Here is a 27,611-nt window from a genome sequence, read left to right on the forward strand (position 1 = left end):
AGAATATTGTCACTGTTTCTACATCGAACGTTTGCCCAATAAAATATCTTGTATCATGTATCTTGTATCTATCTGAAAAAAGGAAGATTGCACATGTTTGAAGTGGGAGCTACAGACACACGAATTTTTTTTAGGAAACTTCATTATAAGTAGATCCTGATAATCTAAGGGACACAACTCTGCACTATGTGCATATATACACACACACACACACACACACACACACACACACACACATACATACATACATACATGCATGCATGCATGCATACAGCATAGAACACACAGTGATCCAGTGATCCAGTGACTATTACATATTTATGTTATAGTATAGTATGTGTGATAATCAAACCTTTGCACAAAGCAAACACACCTCCATCTGAACCCTAAACGTCAATGCTGTAATCTTGGACCACAATCGATGAAACGTGGAGGTATCTACCAAGTCAAGCTCCACCTGCAGTGACCCTCTCACTACTTCTTTCTGTACGGAGTATCAACTCAACACTCACACAAGTAAATCCTCACTTTATATTTAAGATCTGCAACAATCAATAATTTCCGTAAAATAATCCTCACTGCATTCTTAGATTACACTTCAAGCATTTCCTTTAAACAGATTGAACTAATTTATCAACACTGCACTGAAAAATGTTGGGAGTCGAAAATGTTCACTCCTCAGCTGTTGGGGATAGTCAAGCTAGAAAAGCTTACAAGTGATTGCCAAAATATTTAAGTTTTTAGCCACAAGTGTAACGATGACACACATGAAACCTAAAAGGTTTCCTGGAAGTGCAAGTCAAGAAGAATATCTTTAGAACTCTTAATTTCTTTTGCTAAAAAACCACTGTTTCCATCAAAGAACACCAATTAACAGACATTCTCATGAGCTCAGTCATAACATAAGTCTAGGAAATGTCCATTATCGGTGATGCCAGTATGACATGATGACTTCCTAAATGTAATGTATAAACTTTGATCACCTCACATGTCCTTTGAACATACAACCATTTTAACATTACAAAATTATTGTCATTTGACGACCACTTGAAAAAACATATATGTTATATCGTGTACTGATTTAAATCAACTCATAAAGAAACGTGTTGAAATGCCCTCTCCAATAAGCCCATGAAAATCAGTGCTAAGCAGTGCATAAAATTGGTAATTCCATCAGAAGGCAAATTGGTAAATCTAACAAAAAATGGCATTTCATTAATAATTTGTAAAAGAAAAAAAAAAGCCATGTTCTTTTTACGATTGCTTCAAACTAACTTCTTCAATGTCTCAACCTACAGAATTTTTTGTCAGTAATTGACAGGAAATTCACATCATTAAACAGGCAAGTCATAAAACCAGGGCATGAATATCAGAGGTTCTGTAATCTGACAGTGAAATTTATATAAATATTTGTCACATAGCAGCATAAATAAAATCTCCATCTTAACTGCAAAATGGTTAAATGAGAACAAGTTATCCCTTCATGTGGACACTGGTTATACACTGGGTTAAATATAGGTGATACCTGGTTTTCACCGGTTATACACTGGTTATACATCAGTTATACACCAGTTATACAGTGGTTATATATATATAGATTATACACTGGTTTTCACTGGTTATACACCGGCTAAAAGACATTCTACACACTGATACACAAATTACAGCTATTTAACATGATTTCTATCATAGCCTGTGGACACAGATGACTTAATTGTCATCAGACTAGCTGATAAACAAGTCGATATATGCTGATCCTGACTTACTGTCAGGCGTCATCATGTCTAGTTCAGTTCTGTCTAGTCGGTGAATCATTAAACTTATTTCAAGAGATGTACTTATTCCATACCTTAAAATTGACACCATATTACATATTAACAAACATGATTTTAACTCCTGCAGACAGAATGGCCTCCACTGTTGGTATACAATAATACACAGCCTGTCCTACACCTTGCTGGGTGTACATGGCTCGTACTGGGGACCCGTTGGTAAATACAGTCAACAAAACCCTTTCCATAATCACAACAGAATATATATAAGAGTGAACTGTGAGATTCCGGGTCCACCATCATCATGTGTTTATAAGTCACCATCAAATACCAGGTGTTTGAACATTAATCCTGAAGAAAAGGCTGCCATTTCCATCTGAATAAATATAAGTGACAAAACTTTTGATACAATCCCAGGAAATCTGTGCTACAAAGGTGAGGTGAGGTGAAATTGGGTTTAACGTCGCGCTGGAGAATATTTTGCTCATATGACGACGTGCATGCGTGTGTATGTGTATGTGCGGCTGCTTGTACTAGCCCAGACTGAAGCTGGTTTTATAGTGCTAGACCACTGAGATACCATGCCGCAGTGAAGCATGAATACCCCACTCAGACACATTATACTGACTCCGAGCCGACCAGTCCTTGTTGTACCCATTAATGCCCAGTGACAGGCAGGGACCAACAAGTACCATATTTTAACGTCTTTTGGTATGACGTGGTCGGGGATCGAACCCGCGACCTTCCGCTCTCCAGGCGGACGCTCTAACCACTACACCACGGAGGCGGTCTGTGCTACAAAGTCTGTTGTACAATTCTGACAATATCATGAGTATGTGTTTATAGATCACTATGACACAGAGATATCACCAGACACGGAACCCAAATAGTAGCCTGTGTAGGATGTACATGATGCAACCATGGTTTGCTTGTACCTGAATCAGAACTCATCTCAGAACCTGACATAAAAACACTCATTTCAAGCCCATGTATAATTCTGCTGATCTGTCCAGGTACTGAAGCTATTTGATGCACACTTGTTGATACCTGTTATTGAATAAAAATATGTCAGCACTAAGCATAAACCACATTTGGGTGGAACATTTCTTTTGCATTACTCACACAACCATCAGCTCTAACTGCAAGAGGGACATGTTCTTAATTTCACATGCACTTGACAATTTGGTGAGAGTAAAAAGAATAAAAATCAGAACATGGTCACCTTATGTGATCTTAATCTCGGGTTTCACAAAACAGGCCTTGTTAGTGAAAACCTTTATGTAATGTTTAATGTGTGGTGTGTTTGTACACAGCCAACCCATCAAACGACTTTAATACCTCTTTGGTTTCGGAATCAGCCAAATAATGACCTGTCATTGTCGGGAACATCCGTTCCCTTTTTGTGTTCTTCTCCGCAGCACTGGTTCAACTCATGATCAGTTGGGGTAACAGAAAACGATTTAATATCCCAGCCCGGCAACAATGCTGTATTCAGCCTCTGTAAAAGTGATAATCATCCATACAGGACGCATCTTACAATTTGTCACGAAACACCGACAGCACTGTCATTTTCTGTCAACGATTCGCCAGTTGCCCAAGAAAACTGGTCATGCTTCACTGCTCATTTAGCACTCCACAGCCTTTTCAAGACACGAGGCGTCAAGAAATGTAACACAAAGGCTGGTGGTTTACAAAACACCCCCAAGTAAGCTGCATTTAAACCACATCACAGTGTTTATCCTACAGAGAGCACCTGAATAGACAGCCATTCTCCGCACTGAGAAAGGGACATAAATGAGACGATTCTGGTGAATGTAGGTAGTAATAGTGGCAACACGGGCACCTGAATACCTTGCTTGTAGGGAAGACAGGCTGACACCTCTCCTATTATCACCACTAAAATACTACACATCATTTCGCCATTTTTTTACAGTGGCCTGTATAGGTTGTCAGAACAGGAATTCTTTCCCCCATTGGGCTTTAGTCTAGCTTCTCATTAGTGGAGTCTGCTGGGGCTGTATTAGAGGACCTTTTTAGGGGTCACTTGCTGAGTGGTGGGGAAAATAGCTTTGTGCTTTCATAAAGAAGATCTTCTGTGATGGTCTTATTCAATCTGTACCAGGTGAACTTGAGTAGGTTCTTCTACCAAAGGGTTTAGTAGACAGACTACTGTGCTCGGACTTTATAGTGCACCTCCACTAACACACCTACTGACAGTCCACATGCTGACAAGCTGTAGGAGACTGTTGCGATGACTATTTCATCTGTATCAGAGACTACAAGTCCAAGCTGACTTGAGGATAGTAGTATCTCAATATGGCATCATACCGTAGCCACCTAACATAAAGACTCACAAAACTGCACAAACCATTAAAGTCTCTGTTCCTCATGCACAGCAGTCGATGATTAAAACACCATCTCATTCATGGTAAAACACATAGCATACTACAGCATGACAACTACAGTCAGCCATTGTTCCCATTTACTTGTGACTCAGCAGTAAACAGATTCAAACCTTCTAATCACTTGGATCCATTATCGCTCTACCTTTGGAGTCACAGCATTTTGGCAGCAATATCTACTTTTTCTTATTCATCTTGTACTTGATGAACTGTGGCGGCAGCCACCACAACCAGCACCACCACGTACTGCAACACCAACCACCAGTCTCAGCCATTGGAGGTAGTGTGATGGACGGCCTCGTTGGCAGTGTTTGTTTATATCATTACAACATTCACACTGGCTGATTCATCTACCCCCTGCTTCTGCTGATGCTCTGACTATCTTGCTTTGTGTTGTGTTTGCTTGCTAGGAATGTTCCACCTGTTGGGCATCGTACATGTACAGTCTGAACCAGGCAATCCAGTGATTGACGTCATGAGAATTGAGCCTGACCATCCATTCCCTCAGCTGTATCATAGGTTGCCGGAGACAAATTTCAAACCAGATCTTTGTGGAAGCCTCGGTGGCTGAGTGGGTTAGATCGCTGACTATGTCTGCTGGTCATAGGATGCCTGACTCTGTTATTGAAGGTTCGAATCACGGACTCAACCCACAAACTCAAGAATCTGTACTCTCCTGAGAAAGTGTAATGCCAAATATAACATGTGTTACAGATAGTCAAAGGTCTTGTACCATGTATACTGCGCTATATGAGTTTCAAAACTTTAAGCTTCATACCTGGGTGAGTGAATGCTGTTTTACACCAGAGTGTGGCCTATACGTAATGAAATCTGGACCAGTGGTTAATAGCATGAGCAACAATGCTGTAACTGCCCTGTCATATGCTGTAACTGCCCTGTCATATGCTGTAACTGCCCTGTCATATGCTGTAACTGCCCTGTCATATGCTGTAATTTCCCTGTCATATGCTGTAACTGCCCTGTCATACGCTGTAACTGCCCTGTCCACACGAGACAACAGATAAAGGACAATCCACAAATTACACTTGTTGTAAATGGACTGGGTGGTTTTAATGAATCAATGTTCATACTGTCAATAACTGGATTGTCTGTTTCAGACTTTATTTACAGGCTGGTGTCTTATAGGCTGAATATTGCTCAGTTGGGCGTTAAAAGAAAAACCCAGAAATAGTTGGCCAGTCCACAGTCAGCACTCTGACATAGATTCAATGCAAGCTACTGGTACCTATGAATTAGCTGTGACATCTAGACACAGCAGTGTCTCCAGAGCTGTGGTCTGATTCCCAGACAACCTTGTGTCCCTTTTGATCCAGATGCCTTCTTGATGATCACTGACAGAACAGATCAAACGGGACTCCCGCGCCCCAGGCCTACCTCCGTCTACGTCTATTTGTTCACAGAATAGAAAATATACATCATAGCCTTTGAGTTCGATGACGAGGAAAGAGGATGATGGGCAAGTAGTATCTATTCAACGCTGCCAATTCAGCTCATCGTCCCCATTTAAATCCATGTTATTGTTTCATTATCCATCCAGACAAGGACACATTCTTGTATCATTTTGCAACATACAAAGATAGTACTAAGTTAGTTCAATGAAATCTTCTTCATCCACAATAGGAGCCAGACATCAATTCGTGTACTATGCGTTGATCAGTTTCTATATTCATAACTATTCTTTTACATATACGACACTTATGGGTAAATTTTAAATCTGAAATTTTGTAGTTTGTTACGACCTTTTCCACACATGATACAGAATATAGGTATTATATATTTGCAACAAAAACTACACCACTTTTACACAAAGACACTACAACATTCTAAACTCAATAAAATATTGACAACAGAAATAGATCTCTAAATGTCTACACATAAAGATCCACCTCAATAACAAGATCGCAACAATATCAATACAGGAAACACAACCTGCACAGTGATAACTATTTGTTTTCTGTTTGTAACGTAAGCATTATTTTCAATCAATTAGCATCACTGTTTGCTCAATCACTTGAAACTAACTGGTGGAAATCTCCTTCAACAACTTGGCAATTACACACTGACACATATCCACGCTTCACAAAATGGAGATTTATCAATATGCTGTTCTATTCCCACACAAGTTGTACAAAATGTCCTTTGAAATTACAGAGATGACATCTCGTCAATGATAACATGTACACATGGCTGAATGTACTCGTCAGTGACAGCTGAACACACTAGCTGCTCATGCAGGCAGACACACTGCATATATAGTCAACATGACAACCACATATATAGTCAACATGACAACTGCATATATAGTCAACATGACAACTGCATATATAGTCAACATGACAACTGCATATATAGTCAACATGACAACTGCATATATAGTCAACATGACAACCACATACATAGTCAACATGACAACTGCATACAGTCAACATGACAACTGCATATATAGTCAACATGACAACCGATATATAGGCAACATGACAACTGCATATATAGTCAACATGACAGCTGCATACAGTCAACATGACAACTGCATATATAGTCAACATGACAACCGATATATAGGCAACATGACAACTGCATATATAGTCAACATGACAACTGCATACAGTCAACATGACAACTGCATATATAGTCAACATGACAACCGATATATAGGCAACATGACAACAGCATATATATAGTCAACATGACAGCTGCATATATAGTCAACATGACAACAGCATATATAGTCAACATGACAACCACATATATAGTCAAGATGACAACTGCATATATAGTCAACATGACAACCGATATATAGGCAACATGACAACAGCATATATAGTCAACATGACAACTGCATATATAGTCAACATGACAACTGCATATATAGTCAACATGACAACTGATATATAGGCAACATGACAACTGCATATATAGTCAACATGACAGCTGTATATATAGTCAACATGACAACATATAGTCAACATGACAACAACATATATAGTCAACATGACAACTGCATATATAGTCAACATGACAACTGCATATATAGTCAACATGACAACTGCATATATAGTCAACATGACAACTGCATATATAGGTCAACATGACAACTGCATATATAGTCAACATGACAACTGCATATATAGGCAACATGACAACTGCATATATAGTCAACATGACAGCTGCATATATAGTCAACATGAACATGACAACCGATATATAGAACATGACAACTGCATATATAGTCAACATGACAACTGCATATATAGTCAACATGACAACTGCATATATAGTCAACATGACAACCGATATATAGGCAACATGACAACTGCATATATAGTCAACATGACAACTGCATATATAGTCAACATGACAACCACATATATAGGCAACATGACAACTGTCAAGATGACAACTGCATATATAGTCAACATGACAACTGCATATATAGGCAACATGACAACTGCATATATAGTCAACATGACAACTGCATATATAGGCAACATGACAACTGCATATATAGGCAACATGACAACTGCATATATAGTCAACATGACAACTGCATATATAGTCAACATGACAACTGGATATATAGTCAACATGACAACTGCATATATAGTCAACATGACAACTGCATATATAGTCAACATGCAACTGCATAGTCAACATGACAACTGCATATATAGTCAACATGACAACTGCATATATAGTCAACATGACAACTGCATATATATAGTCAACATGACAACTGCATATATAGTCAACATGATATATAGTCAACATATATAGACAACTGCATATATAGTCAACATGACAACTGCATATATAGTCAACATGACAACTGCATATATAGTCAACATGACAACTGCATATATAGGCAACATGACAACTGCATATATAGTCAACATGACAACTGCATATATAGTCAACATGACAACTGCATATATAGTCAACATGACAACTGCATATATAGTCAACATGACAACCACATATATAGTCAACATGACAACTGCATATATAGTCAACATGACAACCGATATATAGGCAACATGGCAACTGCATATTAGGTCAACATGACAACTGCATATTAGGTCAACATGACAACTGCATATATAGTCAACATGACAACTGCATATATAGTCAACATGACAACTGCATATATAGTCAACATACAACTATATAGGCAACATATATAGGCAACATGACAACTGCATATATAGGTCAACATGACAACTGCATATATAGTCAACATGACAACTGCATATATAGTCAACATGACAACTGCATATATAGGCAACATGACAACTGCATATATAGGCAACATGACAACTGCATATATAGTCAACATGACAACTGCATATATAGTCAACATGACAACTGCATATATAGTCAACATGACAACCACATATATAGTCAACATGACAACTGCATATATAGTCAACATGACAACCGATATATAGGCAACATGGCAACTGCATATTAGGTCAACATGACAACTGCATATTAGGTCAACATGACAACTGCATATATAGTCAACATGACAACTGCATATATAGGCAACATGACAACTGCATATATAGTCAAGATGACAACTGGATATATAGTCAACATGACAACTGGATATATAGTCAACATGACAACTGCATATATAGTCAACATGACAACTGCATATATAGTCAACATGACAACTGCATATATAGGCAACATGACAACTGCATATATAGTCAAGATGACAACTGGATATATAGTCAACATGACAACTGGATATATAGTCAACATGACAACTGGATATATAGTCAACATGACAACTGCATATATAGTCAACATGACAACTGCATATATAGTCAACATGACAACTGCATATATAGTCAACATGACAACCACATATATAGTCAACATGACAACTGGATATATAGTCAACATGACAACTGCATATATAGTCAACATGACAACCACATATATAGTCAACATGACAACTGCATATATAGTCAACATGACAACCGATATATAGGCAACATGACAACTGCATATATAGGCAACATGACAACCACATATATAGTCAACATGACAACTGCATATATAGGCAACATGACAACTGCATATTAGGTCAACATGACAACTGCATATATAGTCAACATGACAACTGCATATATAGTCAAGATGAAAACTGGATATATAGTCAACATGACAACTGGATATATAGTCAACATGACAACTGTTAGAAGGAACATCAGTTACCTCTGCTCAAAACAGTTATATACTGCATGTGGAAAAGCTTGCTGCATTGTGCCAACTTCAGAAAAATATATAAAGAATCAAAACTGCCTGAATTCTACATTAGGTTGCACATACCTATTACAGATATACATATTTCTTCATAAATCCATAATATCTGTTGTTACCAATTGTTATTCTTAATTTCCCTTACCTTTACCTGGTTTGTTATTCTAAGCAGCCCTCAACAGTATTCCATCTATATTAAGCAGTTTTTCTGGACCAGACAATCCAGTGATGGAAATCATGAGCATCAATCTGTGCAGCTGGGGTATGATGACATGTGACCACCCAATCCCATTAGTTGCCTCTAATGACAAGCATGAGGTGCTAGCCAGGATCTTCACAGGGTATGAAGAGTCAGAAGAAGGATGACAAAATTAACACCCACACAGTCTGACAACCTCACTAATCTTAAACTGTATCCACTTGGTAATTTCATATTATTACTTTATGATCCCTTTCAATTCTCAGAAGTAATCAAATACCCCTCTTGGCAAGAGAGAGTAGCTTATTATAACTTTAGTAGGTACATTATCATTGGAACAGTGTGTGCCTGGGGGCCTCGTCCAAGGGAGCTAACTCTCATTTATATAATGTACACAAGAATGAAGACAATCTTTGTCAATCAGAATTATTCTGAGTATGATATTGATATCTTATCTTGCACGAAATTTCACAACATATTATGAAATTATTCTTTTTATGAACAGAATTTGTGAGTCAGACATCTTTGTGTGTATGGATAACATACAAATATTTCAGACATCAAAAGATAAAAATAACATTATGCCATTTGTCAAAAACATGAAAGTGCTCATACAAATCTTAACCAGTTAACTTCACAAGCTCTGAACACCTCCTCACCAGTGCAAAGAGAATGATGACATTTTGTGGATAGAATTACTCAGCAACTGTCAGAGTAGAAATTTTAACAGCAACCAATAACCTCTTTAAAAGACTTACAAATGTCAGTTTTTCAAAATGCCTCTTTCCTACAAACACATTTCTCACGTTCTCACTTATCCAACAAGTTGCAAAGCCTCACAAAAACAACACCGGTAAAAGGAAGTGAATTTCTTTTTATGAAGTCTACTCAACAAGTGTCACATGCCAGTACAAGTCGCCTTTGAATAAAAACTTGCACCGGATCACAGTCTGTAGTCAGCAGGCGTTGTTCACTTATACTCATGGAAGGAAGTAAGGGAACATAGTAACTTGCACTGGATCAGAGTCTGTAGTCGGCAGGTGTTCACTTATATACTCATGGAAAGAAGTAAGGGAACATAGTAACTTGCACTGGATCACAGTCTGTAGTCGGCAGGTGTTCACTTATATACTCATGGAAAGAAGTAAGGGAACATAGTAACTTGCACCGGATCACAGTCTACTCAGGTGTTCACTTATATACTCATGGAAAGAAGTAAGGGAACATAGTAACTTGCACCGGATCACAGTCTGTAGTCGGCAGGTGTTCACTTATATACTCATGGAAAGAAGTAAGGGAACATAGTAACTTGCACTGGATCACAGTCTGTAGTCGGCAGGTGTTCACTTATATACTCATGGAAAGAAGTAAGGGAACATAGTAACATACTGGATCACAGTCTGTAGTCGGAGGTGTTCACTTATATACTCATGGAAAGAAGTAAGGGAACATAAAATTGCACTTCACTCTGTAGTCGGCATGTCTTCACTTATACTCATGGAAAGTAAGGAACATAAAACTAAGGGATCACATAGTATACTTGTAAGGGAACACTTGCACCGGATCACAGTCTGTAGTCGGCAGGTGTTCACTTATACTCATGGAAGGTCTGGAACATAGTAAATTGCACTGGATCACAGTCTGGTGTTCACTTATACTCATGGAAGTAAGGGAAGTAAGGGAACATAGTAACTTGCACTGGATCACAGTCTGTAGTCGGCAGGTGTTCACTTATACTCATGGAAGGAAGTAAGGGAACATAGTAACTTGCACTGGATCAGAGTCTGTAGTTGGCAGGTGTTCACTTATATACTCATTGAAAGGAAGTAAGGGAACATTGCAGTAAGTCTTAGCATATACTGGATCAGGAGTCTGTAGTCTGGATCAGGTCTGTTCACACTTATATACTCATGGAAAGGAAGTAAGGGAACATAGTAACTTGCACTGGATCACAGTCTGTAGTCGGCAGGTGTTCACTTATATACTCATGGAAAGAAGTAAGGGAACATAGTAACTTGCACTGGATCACAGTCTGTAGTCGGCAGGTGTTCACTTACATACTCATAAGGAAGTAAGGGAACATAGTCATGGAAGAAGTAAGGGAACATAGTAACTTGCACTGGATCACAGTCTGTAGTCGGCAGGTGTTCACTTATATACTCATGGAAAGAAGTAAGGGAACATAGTAACTTGCACTGGATCACAGTCTGTAGTCGGCAGGTGTTCACTTATACTCATGGAAAGAAGTAAGGGAACATCGTAAATTGCACTGGATCAGAGTCTGTAGTCGGCAGGTGTTCACTTATATACTCATGGAAAGAAGTAAGGGAACATAGTAACTTGCACTGGATCAGAGTCTGTAGTCAGCAGGTGTTCACTTATACTCATGGAAGGAAGTAAGGGAACATAGTAACACATCAGTTACTTATGGAAAGCCAGATTCACCATAAATACGATCTTTGGTCTTCCTGAAGCATAATTACACCCTGGCTTTCATCAAAGTTGTGAAAGTCTTTCGTCTGCATCACTTCAGTTTTTCCTCCACATGAATCTGACTTCCAGTAAAATAACTGACATTCACAGCCACCCAACTTGCCTACTTGTAATACTCTACTATGATACTGGAAAAACTCTCGTTGATCATACCAAAAGACCAGAAGGAAAATGCTCACAAAAAATTACCAAATTTCACTTCTCCAATGCAATAATCAGAATTTCATATCTATGGTCGAATGCACCCTTTGACACAATATAAAATTATGTGTGACATTATTGTGCAACCACATCGATTGAAGTCATGTTTACATATTCTCTGAGGCCTTTCTTTTGTACATATTGATGATTAAGTATCATTGGGTATTTCATGCTGAGCAGCCAACTGGAAAACATCCCCAGATGTGTCACACCTACATTCTATGGTTTAAGTGAAATGTCTGCAGATCTACTGCCAGATGCTGAACACAGGTATTGATTAGGGCATGTTGGTTGGCTTCATAAAGTAAGACATGAGGCCATTAAAATATGATAATAATGAGGTAGAAATATGCTGTTGAATGGAATGATACAGTCAGCAACATAACAGCTACATCGTAGAGTGAGTGGAAGAGTGAGTGTGTGAGAGTGAGTGAGCAAGCAAGCGAGTTTTATTCTGATAAATTGGGACACACATGGGCTTGATCACTTGTCCTTGAAATCAAGAACTAGGCTTCTTGTCGGTGAACACATCATCCATGAGACCAACACCCTAATTAAGATCAGCTTGGCAAACCACTGGTTAATGATATGAGAGACAAATCCATGATGTCCTGATACAATGATATGCAACAATCGGCCACGAGTGACCCTCCAATCCTCAAGTTCATCAGATCCTGCAACAAGCACTGGGTAGTGGGGAGACTGGCTGTCACTTGGAATACACATGCAAATAATTCATATGGATTTACAGTTGGCCAGTTTACATGCAAGCACAGCATATCACCTGAAGCCTCCAATTAGCTTATTTCAAATATGGGTAGTTGTCAGGAATGTGTGATACATACAAGCAAGGGAAACAATACCTGCCACAACAATGGAGAATTGTAACCAGCAGACTTAACAAAACTTCACACCCTCTAACAAAGGCTGTAATGACCTTCCATCAGGAAAAACCTTGTTATTTGAGAAGCATGTAGACTAGGCTGTTCATGTCATTATTAACAAGCACACTATCAGTGGATACCGGCTTGTATACATGTACAGATGCACTTCACACATAATTCTCACACCCTTTCTGTAGCTGTGTTGAATAATTCAAATATATATCCTTCTTGGCAAATAAAGAATGATTATCAATTCAATCCTCAAAAATTAAATAAAATTTCTTTTACAAATTTGCTAACCGAAACCTTGTGGAAAATTACTGCATAAAAATAACTGAGATAATACTGACGGGTTAAAACAGATTGTCCATATCAGGTTTAAATTCACAGACAATATAGTTACTGAAAATATTCCACATGACTTCTCACAGTGTTTGATACAAATTTATAGCATGTAAATACATTGAACAGATTTCATGGAAACAGAATATTGTTCTAGTACATCACTGTTCAAACTAAACCCTAGAGAATGACCAGTTTACAAATCAAATCCCTATGAGCATGAAGAGTTGAATAACAGTGAGAACTATATCAATGGAACACCAAAAATACATAAAGCAACAGGTGTTCACGAGGTCAAGCATATATGAGTGAAAGGATAATTCAACAGTCTGGAAACAGTATGTGAGTGTAACAATAAACAGTAAATACTTATTGATATGTGTTCTCTAATCAACATCCATCTATTAAGAGTTAGTTTTACTTTAGTATTTTGACATTTTGAAGTAAAAATATTTTTATATCAAATTCAAATACCACTTGCTCCTGGTAAAACATATGAATATGAACCAAACAAAATATGAAACAAAACATAAAAGATCTACTTGCATTTATCAAATACAAACACTTCTCAAAAAGAGTTGAATCATGGCAGACTAAGTGGGGTAATACAAAAGAGTACAATGCTTGGTTTGTGAGGTACGTACTACCTATGAGGATGTAGCAGAGCAGGTGCCCCTTGACATTTGTTGCTGGGCACACAGAGCCAGCAATGGAGGCAGAACTATAAGGATGTTTATAGTCCACCAAGTCGGCTGGATATATTGTAGCATTAGGAGAGAAGAAGTCGACAGTTAGTTAGGTTCACCAAATGTCAGCCCACACTTACATATTGTTGTGCACTGGTCTGTGTGTCTAAATAGCATGGGCTGAGGCTGGAATAATGGATTAGAGTAAAGAGACTCTTTGGAATGTGAGATCCGAGGAAAGGTCATGAACAGAGCATGACAAAAACATGAAAAAAAAAATAACTGAATTGTTTTAACTACATCAATATTATTCTCCTGTTTTGGGAAAAAATTATAAACAAATCATGACTGTTTCTTTCTGAAAGTAAAAAATGTATGAATTATTACAAACTATGAAAACAGCCAGTGGTCGTGACATCTGTGTATATTCAGTTCCCTTGCTGGGATGCAAGAGTTGTCTCCTGTCAGCTTCATCAAAACGGCTACTGAAACTTGATCAAGGTTTGAAGCCCTACATTGAATTGACAGAAATCACCCCTATAGACATAATTATTTGTATAATTCATTCTCTTTAACCACCATGATCAATGTAATTACAATATTTCTAATTAAAAAAATAGATAATTACACATGTTAACAAACTCATGCAGAATTAGAAAGAAACCATTCTGTGAAGCTTTTCACAGTCATCAATATTCCATTACAGTTAGCAATATTCCAGATATATCACAGTCAGCAACATTCCAGTTTTATCACCATCAGCAATATCCCAGTTATATCACAATCAGCAATATTCCAGTTACATCACAGTTAGCAATATCCCAGTTATATCACAATCAGCAATATCCCAGTTATATCACAGTTAGCAATATTCCAGTTACATCACAGTAAGCAATATCCCAGTTATATCCCAGTTAGCAATATTCCAGTTATATCACAGTTAGCAATATTCCAGTTATATCACAGTTAGCAATATCCCAGTTATATCACAGTTAGCAATATTCCAGTTACATCACAGTTAGCAATATCCCAGTTATATCACAGTTAGCAATATCCCAGTTATATCACAGTTAGCAATATCCCAGTTATATCACAGTTAGCAATATTATATCACAGTTAGCAATATTACAGTTATATCACAGTTAGCAATATTCCAGTTACATCACAGTTAGCAATATCCCAGTTATATCCCAGTTAGCAATATTCCAGTTATATCACAGTTAGCAATATTCCAGTTATATCACAGTTAGCAATATCCCAGTTATATCACAGTTAGCAATATTCCAGTTATATCACAGTTAGCAATATCCCAGTTATATCACAGTTAGCAATATCCCAGTTATATCACAGTTAGCAATATTACAGTCATATCACAGTTAGCAATATTCCAGTTATATCACAATTAGCAATATCCCAGTCATATCACAGTTAGCAATATTCCAGTTATATCACAGTTAGCAATATCCCAGTTATATCACAGTTAGCAATATCCCAGTTATATCACAGTTAGCAATATCCCAGTTATATCACAGTTAGCAATATCCCAGTTATATCACAGTTAGCAATATCCCAGTTATATCACAGTTAGCAATATCCCAGTTATATCACAGTTAGCAATATCCCAGTTATATCACACTTAGCAATATCCCAGTCATATCACAATTAGCAATATTCCAGTTATATCACAGCAATATTCCAGTTATATCCCAATTAGCAATATTCCAGCTATATCACAGTCAGCAATACTCCAGTTATATCACAGTTAGCAATATTCCAGTTATATCAGAGTCAGCAATATTCCAGTTATATCACAGTTAGTAATATCCCAGTTATATCACAATTAGCAATATCCCAGTTATATCACAATTAGCAACTTTTCAGTTACATCACAGTTAGCAATATTCCAGTTATATCACAGCAATATTCCAGTTATATCACAGTTAGCAATATTCCAGTTATATCACAGTCAGCAATATTCCAGTTATATCACAGTTAGCAATATTCCAGCTATATCACAGCAATATTCCAGTTATATCACAGTCAGCAATATTCCAGTTATATCACAGTCAGCAATATTCCAGATATATCACAGTCAGCAATATTCCAGGTATATCACAGTCAGCAATATTCCAGGTATATCACAGTCAGCAATATTCCAGTTCTATCAGTCAGCAATATTCCAGTTATATCCCAGTTAGCAATATTCCAGTTATATCACAGTCAGCAATATTCCAGTTATATCACAGTTAGCAGTATTCCAGGTATATCACATTCAGCAGTATTCCAGTTATATCACAGTCAGCAATATTCCAGTTATATCACAATTAGCAATATCCCAGTTATATCACAGTCAGCAATATTCCAGTTATATCACAGTTAGCAATATTCCAGCTATATCACAGCAATATTCCAGTTATATCACATTCAGCAGTATTCCAGTTATATCACAGTCAGCAATATTCCAGTTATATCAGTCAGCAATATTCCAGTTATATCACATCAGCCAGACAAACCAGTGATTGACATCATGACAACAGGTTTGATTCCAGCTGGTTGTTATGACAACAAGCACAGAGGACCCAGGATACAGATAGCTATAACACCTCCCACAGACTCCCTTCTGCACATACTCATCAACTTCCCATCAACTTAGCTCAAATTAAGATGAATCATTAATAGTATAACATTCCAGTGTATTAGGCGGGCTAATAGATAATTATTTCATCATAATACACTAACTAGTCCAGGTCACTTGAACACATTATGTCAAGTAGATGTAAGCATAGCCTCTTAACACATCTTAACACATCATTTCCTACGATAAATAATTATTTCCACACAAAATTTCATATTCAACTTTCTTTTTCAAATAAAACTGCTTTTCTAATTAAGTAGAAGATTGGCTATGCCACATGCATAATTCCTTAACGTCACACTCTCAACATAGGCAAATGTCAAAATGATATTTAACTGCCACCCACACGACATGTTTCTGATGCAGCTATTATTCAAACGTTCACATTTAATCAGATTATCAATATGACAAAATACACGTAAAAAGTTTCTGTTTGCAAATTGATAAATTATTTATGGTCTAGAAAAGGACATTAACATTAAATATTCATCTACAATACTATTCCTGACAATCTACACCAGATTTGAAGCTCATTGATGAGAAAGAAACTCATTCATTTTCGAAACACTATACTTTTCAAACACATTTTCTCCTCTTTCAAATTTCCATGTCTCATAGAAAATGGCTCATCACTCAGACAAGACGTTTCTTCCATATTGTTTTCGTTTTCAAGATTTTGCCAAGGAAATGGAAGAACATGAGGGATATCTATTTTCACAAATATGTATTTGGGTACATATCTGCCGTGCCACCAAACTCCGGAACCAGGGTCTCAGCAACAGAAGACCCATTATGAGATATTTATCATTACACACTGACAGCCATGTCTTAAAAAAAAATTGATTCCTTTAACAGAAACTGCTTACCCTGGGAGGCAGCGAGATAAGCATACCATTCAAGATGCCCGCATTCTGGATGAAATTCCAATTTTACTGGGAACTTTCATTGATGATCTGAGAATTTAATACTGGGGAACTCAAGTCAGTGGAAGAAGTGGATTGGTGTATCAATGGCGATAATTTACAATTCATTGTTTCTCCTAAAACTAATGAGTCTACCTCACTCCAACATGTCTGAATAGTTCCGCTTAATGTGAACTGACGATTCCATGCATAAAATCACAATAAAGTTAATCAAAAATGCTAACAAACAAGTTGAGAACTCATAAAAACCAGCAACAATATCACCCCACATCAAAACTCCATAAAAAGATAAAGAATCTCCAAAGATTGCAAGTTTTTATCATATCACTAAAATTATTCACGACCCTTTTCGCCTTAGCAGCACAACTTAGAACTTGAAAAGAACACCAGAAACTTGCTGCCTTATTCTTACTTTTCTGTAACATTTCAGCATATTGTACAAAATTCACATTTAAAAAATCACAATTTCATCAGCATTATTTCATAATTTTTCAATTATCAATATCACACAAAGATGCTTGTAAAACAGATGCCTTCTGCATTGCATGGATCTTAGGTAATGTTGCATACTGATATAGATAGACTGCTGTTTCGATTTTCATTCCAAAGGCTTCAATTTGAATAACACAGACATCACTTGACAAGTTTCCTCTGTTGCATGTTTCAACTAATCCCACCGATATGTTCTCCTGTTCCTTTCATTTCATGCTGCATGTTTTTGCTGCAAGTGCTAATGTGTTCATATCGATCAATAAAGTCTTTCTATCTAAATCTAACACTCAGTCTGATGTTGAAAACATTTACCAACATAAAAAAGTGCCACCCCAAAATCTGAGCTGATTACTCCAGTAGATATTGCACTTTTATACTTTGTGTGTGTCAGCCTAAGATGTTTTATGTTGAAGACTGGCCATATCAATACAGCTGTAAAACTACACAGTACTTGCCTGTCAATTATGGGCAATTCACATTCTGAAAACAAGCAATTTGAATTTCTAAAATTGGATCATGTAACTCTTTTTCTTAGTGTACAATTTAATCATTTTAGTTTCTGAATCTGGAAAACAATTTTAATGACTACCTATCTTCATAAATATTTCACATTGCGTATGTGGCAAAGGTTACCCTGTCACTCTTTGCTACAATTCTATTTACTCTGAGAGCACACAACAAGTCTACCTCTGCCACTATGACTTTTTCTGTTTTTAAATGATAATGTGATGAATATACGTTTTTGAAATAAAACTCATTTTGACTCTGTACTTACAATGTTTATTAATGCAGACTTGTTCTCGTCACTATATGGCTGGAATAATGCCGATGTGACATAAAGCCCAACTCAACTCAATTCAACTCTTGCAACAATCCTATTTACACACAACAAGTCTACATCTGCCACTTCTTGCTACAATCCTATTTACACACAAGTCTATCTCTGCCACTTCTTGCTACAATCCTATTTACACACAAGACTATCTCTGCCACTTCTTGCTACAATCCTATTTACACACAAGACTATCTCTGCCACTTCTTGCTACAATCCTATTTACACACAAGTCTACCTCTGCCACTTCTTGCTACAATCTTATTTACACACAAATCTATCTCTGCCACTTCTTGCTACAATCCTATTTACACAAAGTCTATCTCTGCCACTTCTTGCTACAATCCTATTTACACACAAGTCTATCTCTGCCACTTCTTGCTACAATCCTATTTACACACAAGTGTCTATCTCTGCCACTTCTTGCTACAATCCTATTTACACACAAGTCTATCTCTGCCACTTCTTGCTACAATCCTATTTACACACACACAAGTCTACCTCTGCCACTTCTTGCTACAATCCTATTTACACACATAAGTCTATCTCTGCCACTTCTTGCTACAATCCTATTTACACATAAGTCTATCTCTGCCACTTCTTGCTACAATCCTATTTAGAAGGTGCACATAGCTTAGCCTCTTGTTATGTGTCAGAGGTATTCCTGTGCTTCCAGCCATCTTGTAGGGATGAACCGAAGCAAGGCACATCAGTCTCTGCTCTGCCACCTGATCCAGCAGCCTCACCTCCACCATTCCTCCACACAATCAACCATGGACATTCTCCACGATACTATGTCACAGCAGCTTTGTCCCCAGGTCCTTTCATGTCGGAACTTCCAGGAGCAGAGCATGTCCAGCATCCAGCAGATGACCAGATATATGTTCATCACTGAGACAAGATGGCTGACACCAAGGGTATATATAGTCTGCTTGGTGATGAAGTCTCATCACACAAAATGTTTGGTATATCTTCCTAATTATTTCCAATAATTTTCATAAATAGAAGTCTTGAAACAATTCCCAAATATGTCACTATCTTCACAACTTTAAATGAATTCTGTATATTACCATAGTTTCCTCATATATTATTTCCATGTCATTATACCACATGATTTCTGATTTCCATGTAGAAACAGTGACAATATTCCATAAACAACAGAAACATGATATATAATTAGGTGAATCACTGTGATACTGTTGGATTGTTACTTTACATGATGTAAAACTTCACCCACTCACACTCGTCTCAATGCTTGAAATTCTTCACGGGGACAAGATCAAGTCTACATTTTACATAAATGTTATCATGAAAGTATTATTTCAGCACTTTCCAACAAATTCACAGGAAAGTTTAATGTCTGAAAGTATTTTCAGTGAACATTTAACGAAGATCCTAAAATGGAGGAACAAGGACACATCTTCACCCGTTCCACCACGGTCTACTCATGCTGGATTGAACTGGGTAGGAGAACAAGACCTTCTACACCTTTGGAGGACCGTCTGTCTGATAAATGCTCTGTCCTTGAGGATGAAGACTGACTGACTGACTGAGTTTGGTTTTAACTTTTAGCAATATTCCAGCAGAACAAGACATCAGAAATGGGCTTCACACTTGTGCCCATGGGGGATTGAACCTCTTCGGTGATCAGTGCTCTGTTAGGCTACCCCAATTTGAGGATGAAGAACACCATTTCATGTGTTGCACTAAATATTCAGATGCAAGAAAGTCCTTATTTAACTCCCTTTCCTCTAAACTTTCTCAGACTTACTACCACTGAAACATTTAACCTCCTTTTTAGAAATAATGATCCAAATAGTATAGAAATTATTTGCTACCACATAGTACAACTTTAAACAAATATAGAAGATCTGATTGTCCTAGGCCATTATTATTATTATACACATTTGTATTATTATATGTTTTGTTGCTCATCATGTATATGTGATTCATTATATATCTTGTTTATGTAGTTTATAGAATATTGTCACTGTTTCTGTATGGAACGTTTGCACAATAAATATTTGATTTGATTTGCTGCAAGAGCACATCTTCATCCTACAATTCCCAAGAAAGGAGCACAGGGCAAGTCTACCCACCAGTGCCATGTGGCAGCGATAAACTTTCCTCATCTCCATGTCTGAGGGGAAGGCCACTTTAGCCTTTGCATCAGTGTTTTGTGGGTCGTTACAGACCGGGGCAATGTGGAGTTCCCCTACAACAATCCGGCCTGCGAGCACCTAGCGGCTATTAACCTCCAATCTTGGACAAATACAACACTAACTCTCACAATCATCATTTCTACCATGTGCGACTTTACCCAACCACCAGAAATGGTGTAAGTACTCAGGCTCTTCCACGTCAGGGCTCCCATTTTACTGCTTCAGCAACACTGGTTGGGACTCCCAGACCAATACAACAGTATATCTCTCATACACAGACAGACATAGACCATCAACATCTCCTGTCCGCTCAGTTATACCAACAGTATACATCTCTCATCCACATCACTTCCTACTGGCTCACCTACCAGCAGGTATCACCCCAATGATAAATATATAGAACGTCATACTAGTGCATTTGGATGTTTTGTATTGACCGAGAAGATGTCATTGAAGCGAAAGAAACAATGAGTTAAAACAAAATCAGTAGAACCGGCAGGGGTTCAATACAGAATCTAGGGTACAATACGGAACTTCACCACGTCAACCGTATTGCGCCCCTGTATTACTATCCTAAGTTTACATGGGCAGATAATAAAACACATTATTGGCTGTATAGTAATGATGACTTCAAGAAGCGGGAGGTTCTCATCCCTGAGAATATTGCATGTTTCTGGGAGACAAGATCTCTGTTCACCGTCGCCTTCTCTCCCTGATCACTGCAGTGTAAACAGAGCTACTCCAACTACAAGCTGGAATACGGAATATACATCGCATGATTGAACAGATTCAAAATGTTTTTTAATTTCTTGAATAGAACTGAAGATTGGAATTCTCCAAAGTTCTAAATGACTTTGGCATGTTGTCTCGCACATAAATGAATTTTGTGAACAAATCTTGTTAAAAATTTGTGACTTGATGTTTAATATAATACATCCCTTTGGTGCTGAATGTGCTTGTATGAAATTTCACATTAAAAACATCAAGTTTGGTGTTTGAATAAACTTGGTCCTTGGCTACAACAAGCCTTCTTGACCTTCAGCAGTTCGATGAGCATTTAGTTACTTTAGTTATAAATTCATCTACAAACTTGACATTATATCTGCTGAATAGGAAATCCTGGTTTTGGAGAACATCTCCCACATGATTGTTGGTGTTCAACAACTCGTGCTGGTTTCCAGAGGCAATGAGGGGGTCTGGCTCACTTACTTGGCTGACGTTTGTCATCACATCCCAACTGTATAGATTGCTCATGATATCAATCACTAGATTGTCTGATCCAGATATAATTATTTACAGTCCACCATCAAATAGGTGGATTATTGCTACCGTCAAATAGGTGGATTATTGCTACCGTCAAATAGGTGGATTATTGCTACCGTCAAATAGGTGGATTATTGCTACCGTCAAATAGGTGGATTATTGCTACCGTCAAATAGGTGGATTATTGCTACCACAAATAGGTGGATTATTGCTACCATCAAATAGGTGGATTATTGCTACCGTCAAATAGGTGGATTATTGCTACCACAAATAGGTGGATTATTGCTACCGTCAAATAGGTGGATTATTGCTGAGTGCATCATTAAACAACAAACAAATCATTTATTAGGCCAAAAAACAACAAGAGTGTTTAATTTTCAAGAAGCATGACCCAAGCATGAAGTTAGGCCAGACCAATTATATTTCTTGTTTTACGAAATCCGCCGGTCATATTTTTTCAAGAATAAGAAAAAAAATATAAATTAATTTTCCCCGCTCCAAAAATAAAAGCCTAATGTTTTTATTGGCCAAAAATGTAAACTTACAAGAAAATGTTTTGTTTTGGGGTTTTTTTTTGCCCCATATACACTTCATAAATTACCAAAAGTAAAATACTTTTAATATTTAGAAGGAATATTACTTTGACTGGTGATTATATTTTATTTTTTTTCCCTGCTGCCTTTAAGTTATCTGAGTACATAAATCCGTAAAACAAGAAATAAAATTGGTCTGGCCTTATTAAAGTTTACAAACATGCCAACAATATTGGCGTCCAAGTTATGGCTGGGCTTCCAGATACTTGAAGGGTCATGAAGAATGTACTGTCAATCTGAGTTTACTGTTATAGCTGTTGCATTCAACCGGGTCACCCTTACCGATAACCACTGAATGTTATGGGGAGTGTGGATTTATTGGGTCAAGATCAAGTTTATAACTTAACACGTTATATCCTCTGACAGATGCCCAGCCAGGTGATACAGCAACTGCTAGTTGTTAAGGGTTAAAATCATTAAGTTTATTATTACCTAAGAAACTCAATCCACTGACACATATGTATAAATGAGAGATATCGAGGAGTCGTAAGGTCACGGAGTGTACAGCAGTGTTGTATCAAGCTGAAAGTCGGTGTAGGATGAACAGAAACCCATTTGCAATAAATCTGAATATCCATACAAGCAATTGTACACTTAAATGCATATAAGAATTTAACATAACCCCCGATACCATAGAAAAAGAAAACCCAGTTATTGTCGAGTTAGTGAGTGACATAATCACATAAAAATTCAGGTAACATCATGGCACTGGTGAAGACAAATGAAAATAATGTGTGTACCCACATTGAAATTTGAAGAAATTGTTCAGACAAGATAAAGGGCAGTGGGGTGGGCTAGATACATGTGCCCTTCAAGATATAAAACCTGGTTTGATTCCCATGTGTACATTCCTTGTGTCCCCAACCATAGCCGCAGCATTGTTGAAAGGGGAATAAAACCAGCTCACTCACTAACACAGCAAGACAAGTGTTTCTAACACTAGCCAATAATTCACAGACCTGTACATCAGTACATTACACATCATGCAAGCGAGAAGTGACAGATTAACTGTCATCATATGAAAGAAACTGGCATTCTTGAACTTGAGTAATATATGTGTGCAAATATAATTTGCAGCTTTTAATAAATTTAGTGAGTGAGTGAGTTGGTATTTACAGCAATATTCCAGCAATATCACAGTGGGGGACACCAGAAATGGGCTTGACGCACTGTACCCATGTGGGGAATCGAACCCTGGTCTTCGGCGTGACGAGCCAACGCTTTAACCACCAGGCTACCCCACCACCCTAATAAATTTTGAATAGTATATGTAGAATTAAGCTTGTAAACTGCATGATTGCAAGTACCTTTTCTTTTAAAAAGAAATATACCAATATATCCCAACAAACACACAATGTATATACCATGCTTCCATCAAGTACACTGGGAAACCTGTGAAAGAGCAGGCCAGGTTTCGCTCCCACTCACAACCCCAGTCACAACCCCAGTCGCTCCGCTTCCTACTTGCTGAAATATTTGCCGATTTTTTGCCCACAGAGCGAGAAATAACATTCTATTCTGGCTGTATGTACACTTCTTCGATGTAGCTTTCAAGCAAGCCAGTGATATTTTGACACAGTGTTTGTCATCGGCAAACCTTGCCAGATTCAAAAACACTCCATGAGACCCTTGTCTTCTCATCACGGTGAAATATGTTGACTCAATATTGTTTTGAAACACACTTGAAAGAAATTGGGACGTTCTTGATAATATGTACAAATTTATTTAGTCAAGCAACAGTGTGCTGTTCTCCAACCCAGCATCATCCATAATCACATTATGAGAACTGGAAGCCAAAATATTTGCCCCGGTACTGCAAACAATAACTTGCATGTTTATCACCACAGTACACTGTTCAGGAAGTGCAAATGTCAAATGTCGAATATATTTTCTTTTTTCAGATGATTCTTGTCTGGGAGCTGTCGACCACCAACTATCAAAACACAGACACAACAATGAAATTGGTCTAATTGTATCCAAACATATTCATTTCTGGCCACGAACATGATAGCCAATTTGTAAATGATGGATAGAGGTGTGTAAATGATGGAAAATGCGGAGTTCACGTAGAGACGTGCGGGAATGACATCCATGGAAACGCCACAGTGACAATCTAATAGAACTGTCATTCTGACAAGGGAATTGGGACAAGATGATATAGTTTTTTCTTCAATGATTGCTAATGAGGAGCTGGAAGATAATCTTGAAGCAGTCTTCACTGGAACGCCATGATCATTAAATAGGTAAACAGGAACAATGCTTCATATGTGTTCATAGTTCAAAGTACATTGCACAGGGACAGTTTGAGGGTGAGTGAGTGAGTACAAATTTATGCTGATTCAGCAATATTCAAGACGCATCACCATGGGGAAACTAGAATCAGTCTTTTGTGTGAAGAACGTAACTTTTTATCACTAGGACACCCGCTGACTGTGAGGGGATCATATTTACCGTGATCTGTTTCTGTTGATTGTGGCATTGACCTAATATCAACATGCCTTAGGGAATTATCTGTATGAAGATCATCATCATCATCATCATCATTATCATGAGGCAGATTTGGCGCAGTCATCTCAGGCTGTAGAGTTGCATTCTTTGTGAATGCCAGAGATTTATGATTGTGGCTTAGAATCGTGGTTCTACATTTGTCGGTGCAGTGCTCGTGGGTCTCACCAAAGTGGAAAATGCCTACGATCTGCATCACTTTGGTCCTTCCTCCCATGTTGAGCTGAAGGCCACAGCATGACTGGAATACTGTTCACAGAGGAAACAGAGGTTGCTTTGTCAAAGTGGCGTTAAACCCAACACACTCACTCACTCTCACTCGATTCTTATTTACAAAATCTTCCAACCTTGAACCCATAACAATCATGATCATCATGACAAGTAACAATTATCGTGTTTCATGTCCTTGCTGTATTCCCTGCCCTACTAATCATGCCACCATACACATTGTTATGTGATTGTTCATTTATTTCCTTCGCCATTCAATCATAGCATTCATCATCATTATAATCTCATAAACGTCCTAAATCCAAATTGTCAACAATAATGGCTGTGGCCACTAAAACCTACCTAAAACTTCCCTGATCTACGAGTGTTATTATCCTATCACCAATGTTTCCATTGCCATCATGATTAAGCTATTTGTCCCACGGGGGTCAAGGGATTATCCTAGAGGGCATTTCGGTGAAGACCACATAATCATTTATATATCAAGCGCGAAATCCCACTTCAATAAGACGGACATCAACTTGAAGTTTCCAAAGGTCAGGGTCAATGGAAATCAATGGTCCGTGACGTATTGGTCGTGAGAGGAAAATAGTATTTCGCCCTTGAATGAATCTTGCAATTTGTCCCATTACAGGACATGTATAACCAACTGATTGGTTACAGCCTCCGTGCAAGTCACAAGTATCTCACCGATGTGTGATACGGAACAGTTATCATATAACAACCTGTTATTATTGTCAAATCTAGATAGAGTAAATAACGGCAAATTGTGGTCCCTGAGTCATACGGATTGTTACGTGGAAGGGAAGAAGGATATACATTAAACTGACGGCCAACTTCCACTACTGTCTTTTCCCACTTCGTTTAAACATCTTGAATCAGAAGAATCAATTAAAACAGGATTTTATCCTTGTTTTAATGTACATTAATAGTGGAAACGTCAGATGAATTCATCCTCAAACAGTGCAAGATAAGTTTTACATAAAGCTGAGGTGCAGGTCTTGTCGCTACACAACTGAAATAATGGCCATGTGACGTAAAATGTTACACACACTCACCTTAAAGCCGAGTTGTGTTGTTTTTTAAATTTAGTATATTCATTACAAGTATATAATTATATATTACAAGTATAAGTGTAACACACTAATGGACAGAGTATACAATGTTTTTATAATTCCAAGTCCAAAAATGGACAGAGTATACAATGTTTTTATAATTCAAAAATATTTTTGCCGACTGTACAAAAGCTGTTGAAGATAAGGTATCAGTAAGCTGGCTACATACAAACTCTATCCTCCAGCTTAATGTACTCTGAATGTGACTCCACATTAAGATATCAACAATGCAGCAACTACAGACCTATTTTCAGATCAAAAATCACAATTCATCTCGATTCCAGCCCACACAGTCTCAAATCAAATTTTTTTGGTCTCATATTTCTTGACAAAGCCTTAGAGACACATTGTATCTTGTAAGCAACAACCTCAACGGTAATACGTCTAACTGCCATCATTTGCTGGGAGCTCGTTAGCCCAGTTCATCGTTAGGTATTTCCAGCACAAGCTAATTATGGACTGGGGGATTGTGGCAAGGATGACAATGTGCTTGGCTACAGCTTTTGCTTCAGTTGTTGATGAGGTCTTGGATGAGAATCTTAAAGCATTATTCACACATTAACCCTTTCAGTACTGAGACCATTCCATATGTTCA

General features: G+C 37.7%; 1 protein-coding gene across 8 annotated transcripts in view; it reads right to left on the reverse strand.

Annotated features, from left to right (window-relative positions):
* Positions 1-27,611, reverse strand: part of LOC124252825 (nuclear hormone receptor HR96-like) — a 316,210-nt gene that overhangs the window by 160,967 nt on the left and 127,632 nt on the right. The gene's annotated exons all lie outside the window — the stretch shown is intronic.

This window comes from Haliotis rubra, unplaced genomic scaffold (assembly GCF_003918875.1).
Source record: "Haliotis rubra isolate DU_JTF1 unplaced genomic scaffold, ASM391887v1 Scf114, whole genome shotgun sequence".
Taxonomy (NCBI): Eukaryota; Metazoa; Mollusca; class Gastropoda; order Lepetellida; family Haliotidae; genus Haliotis; species Haliotis rubra.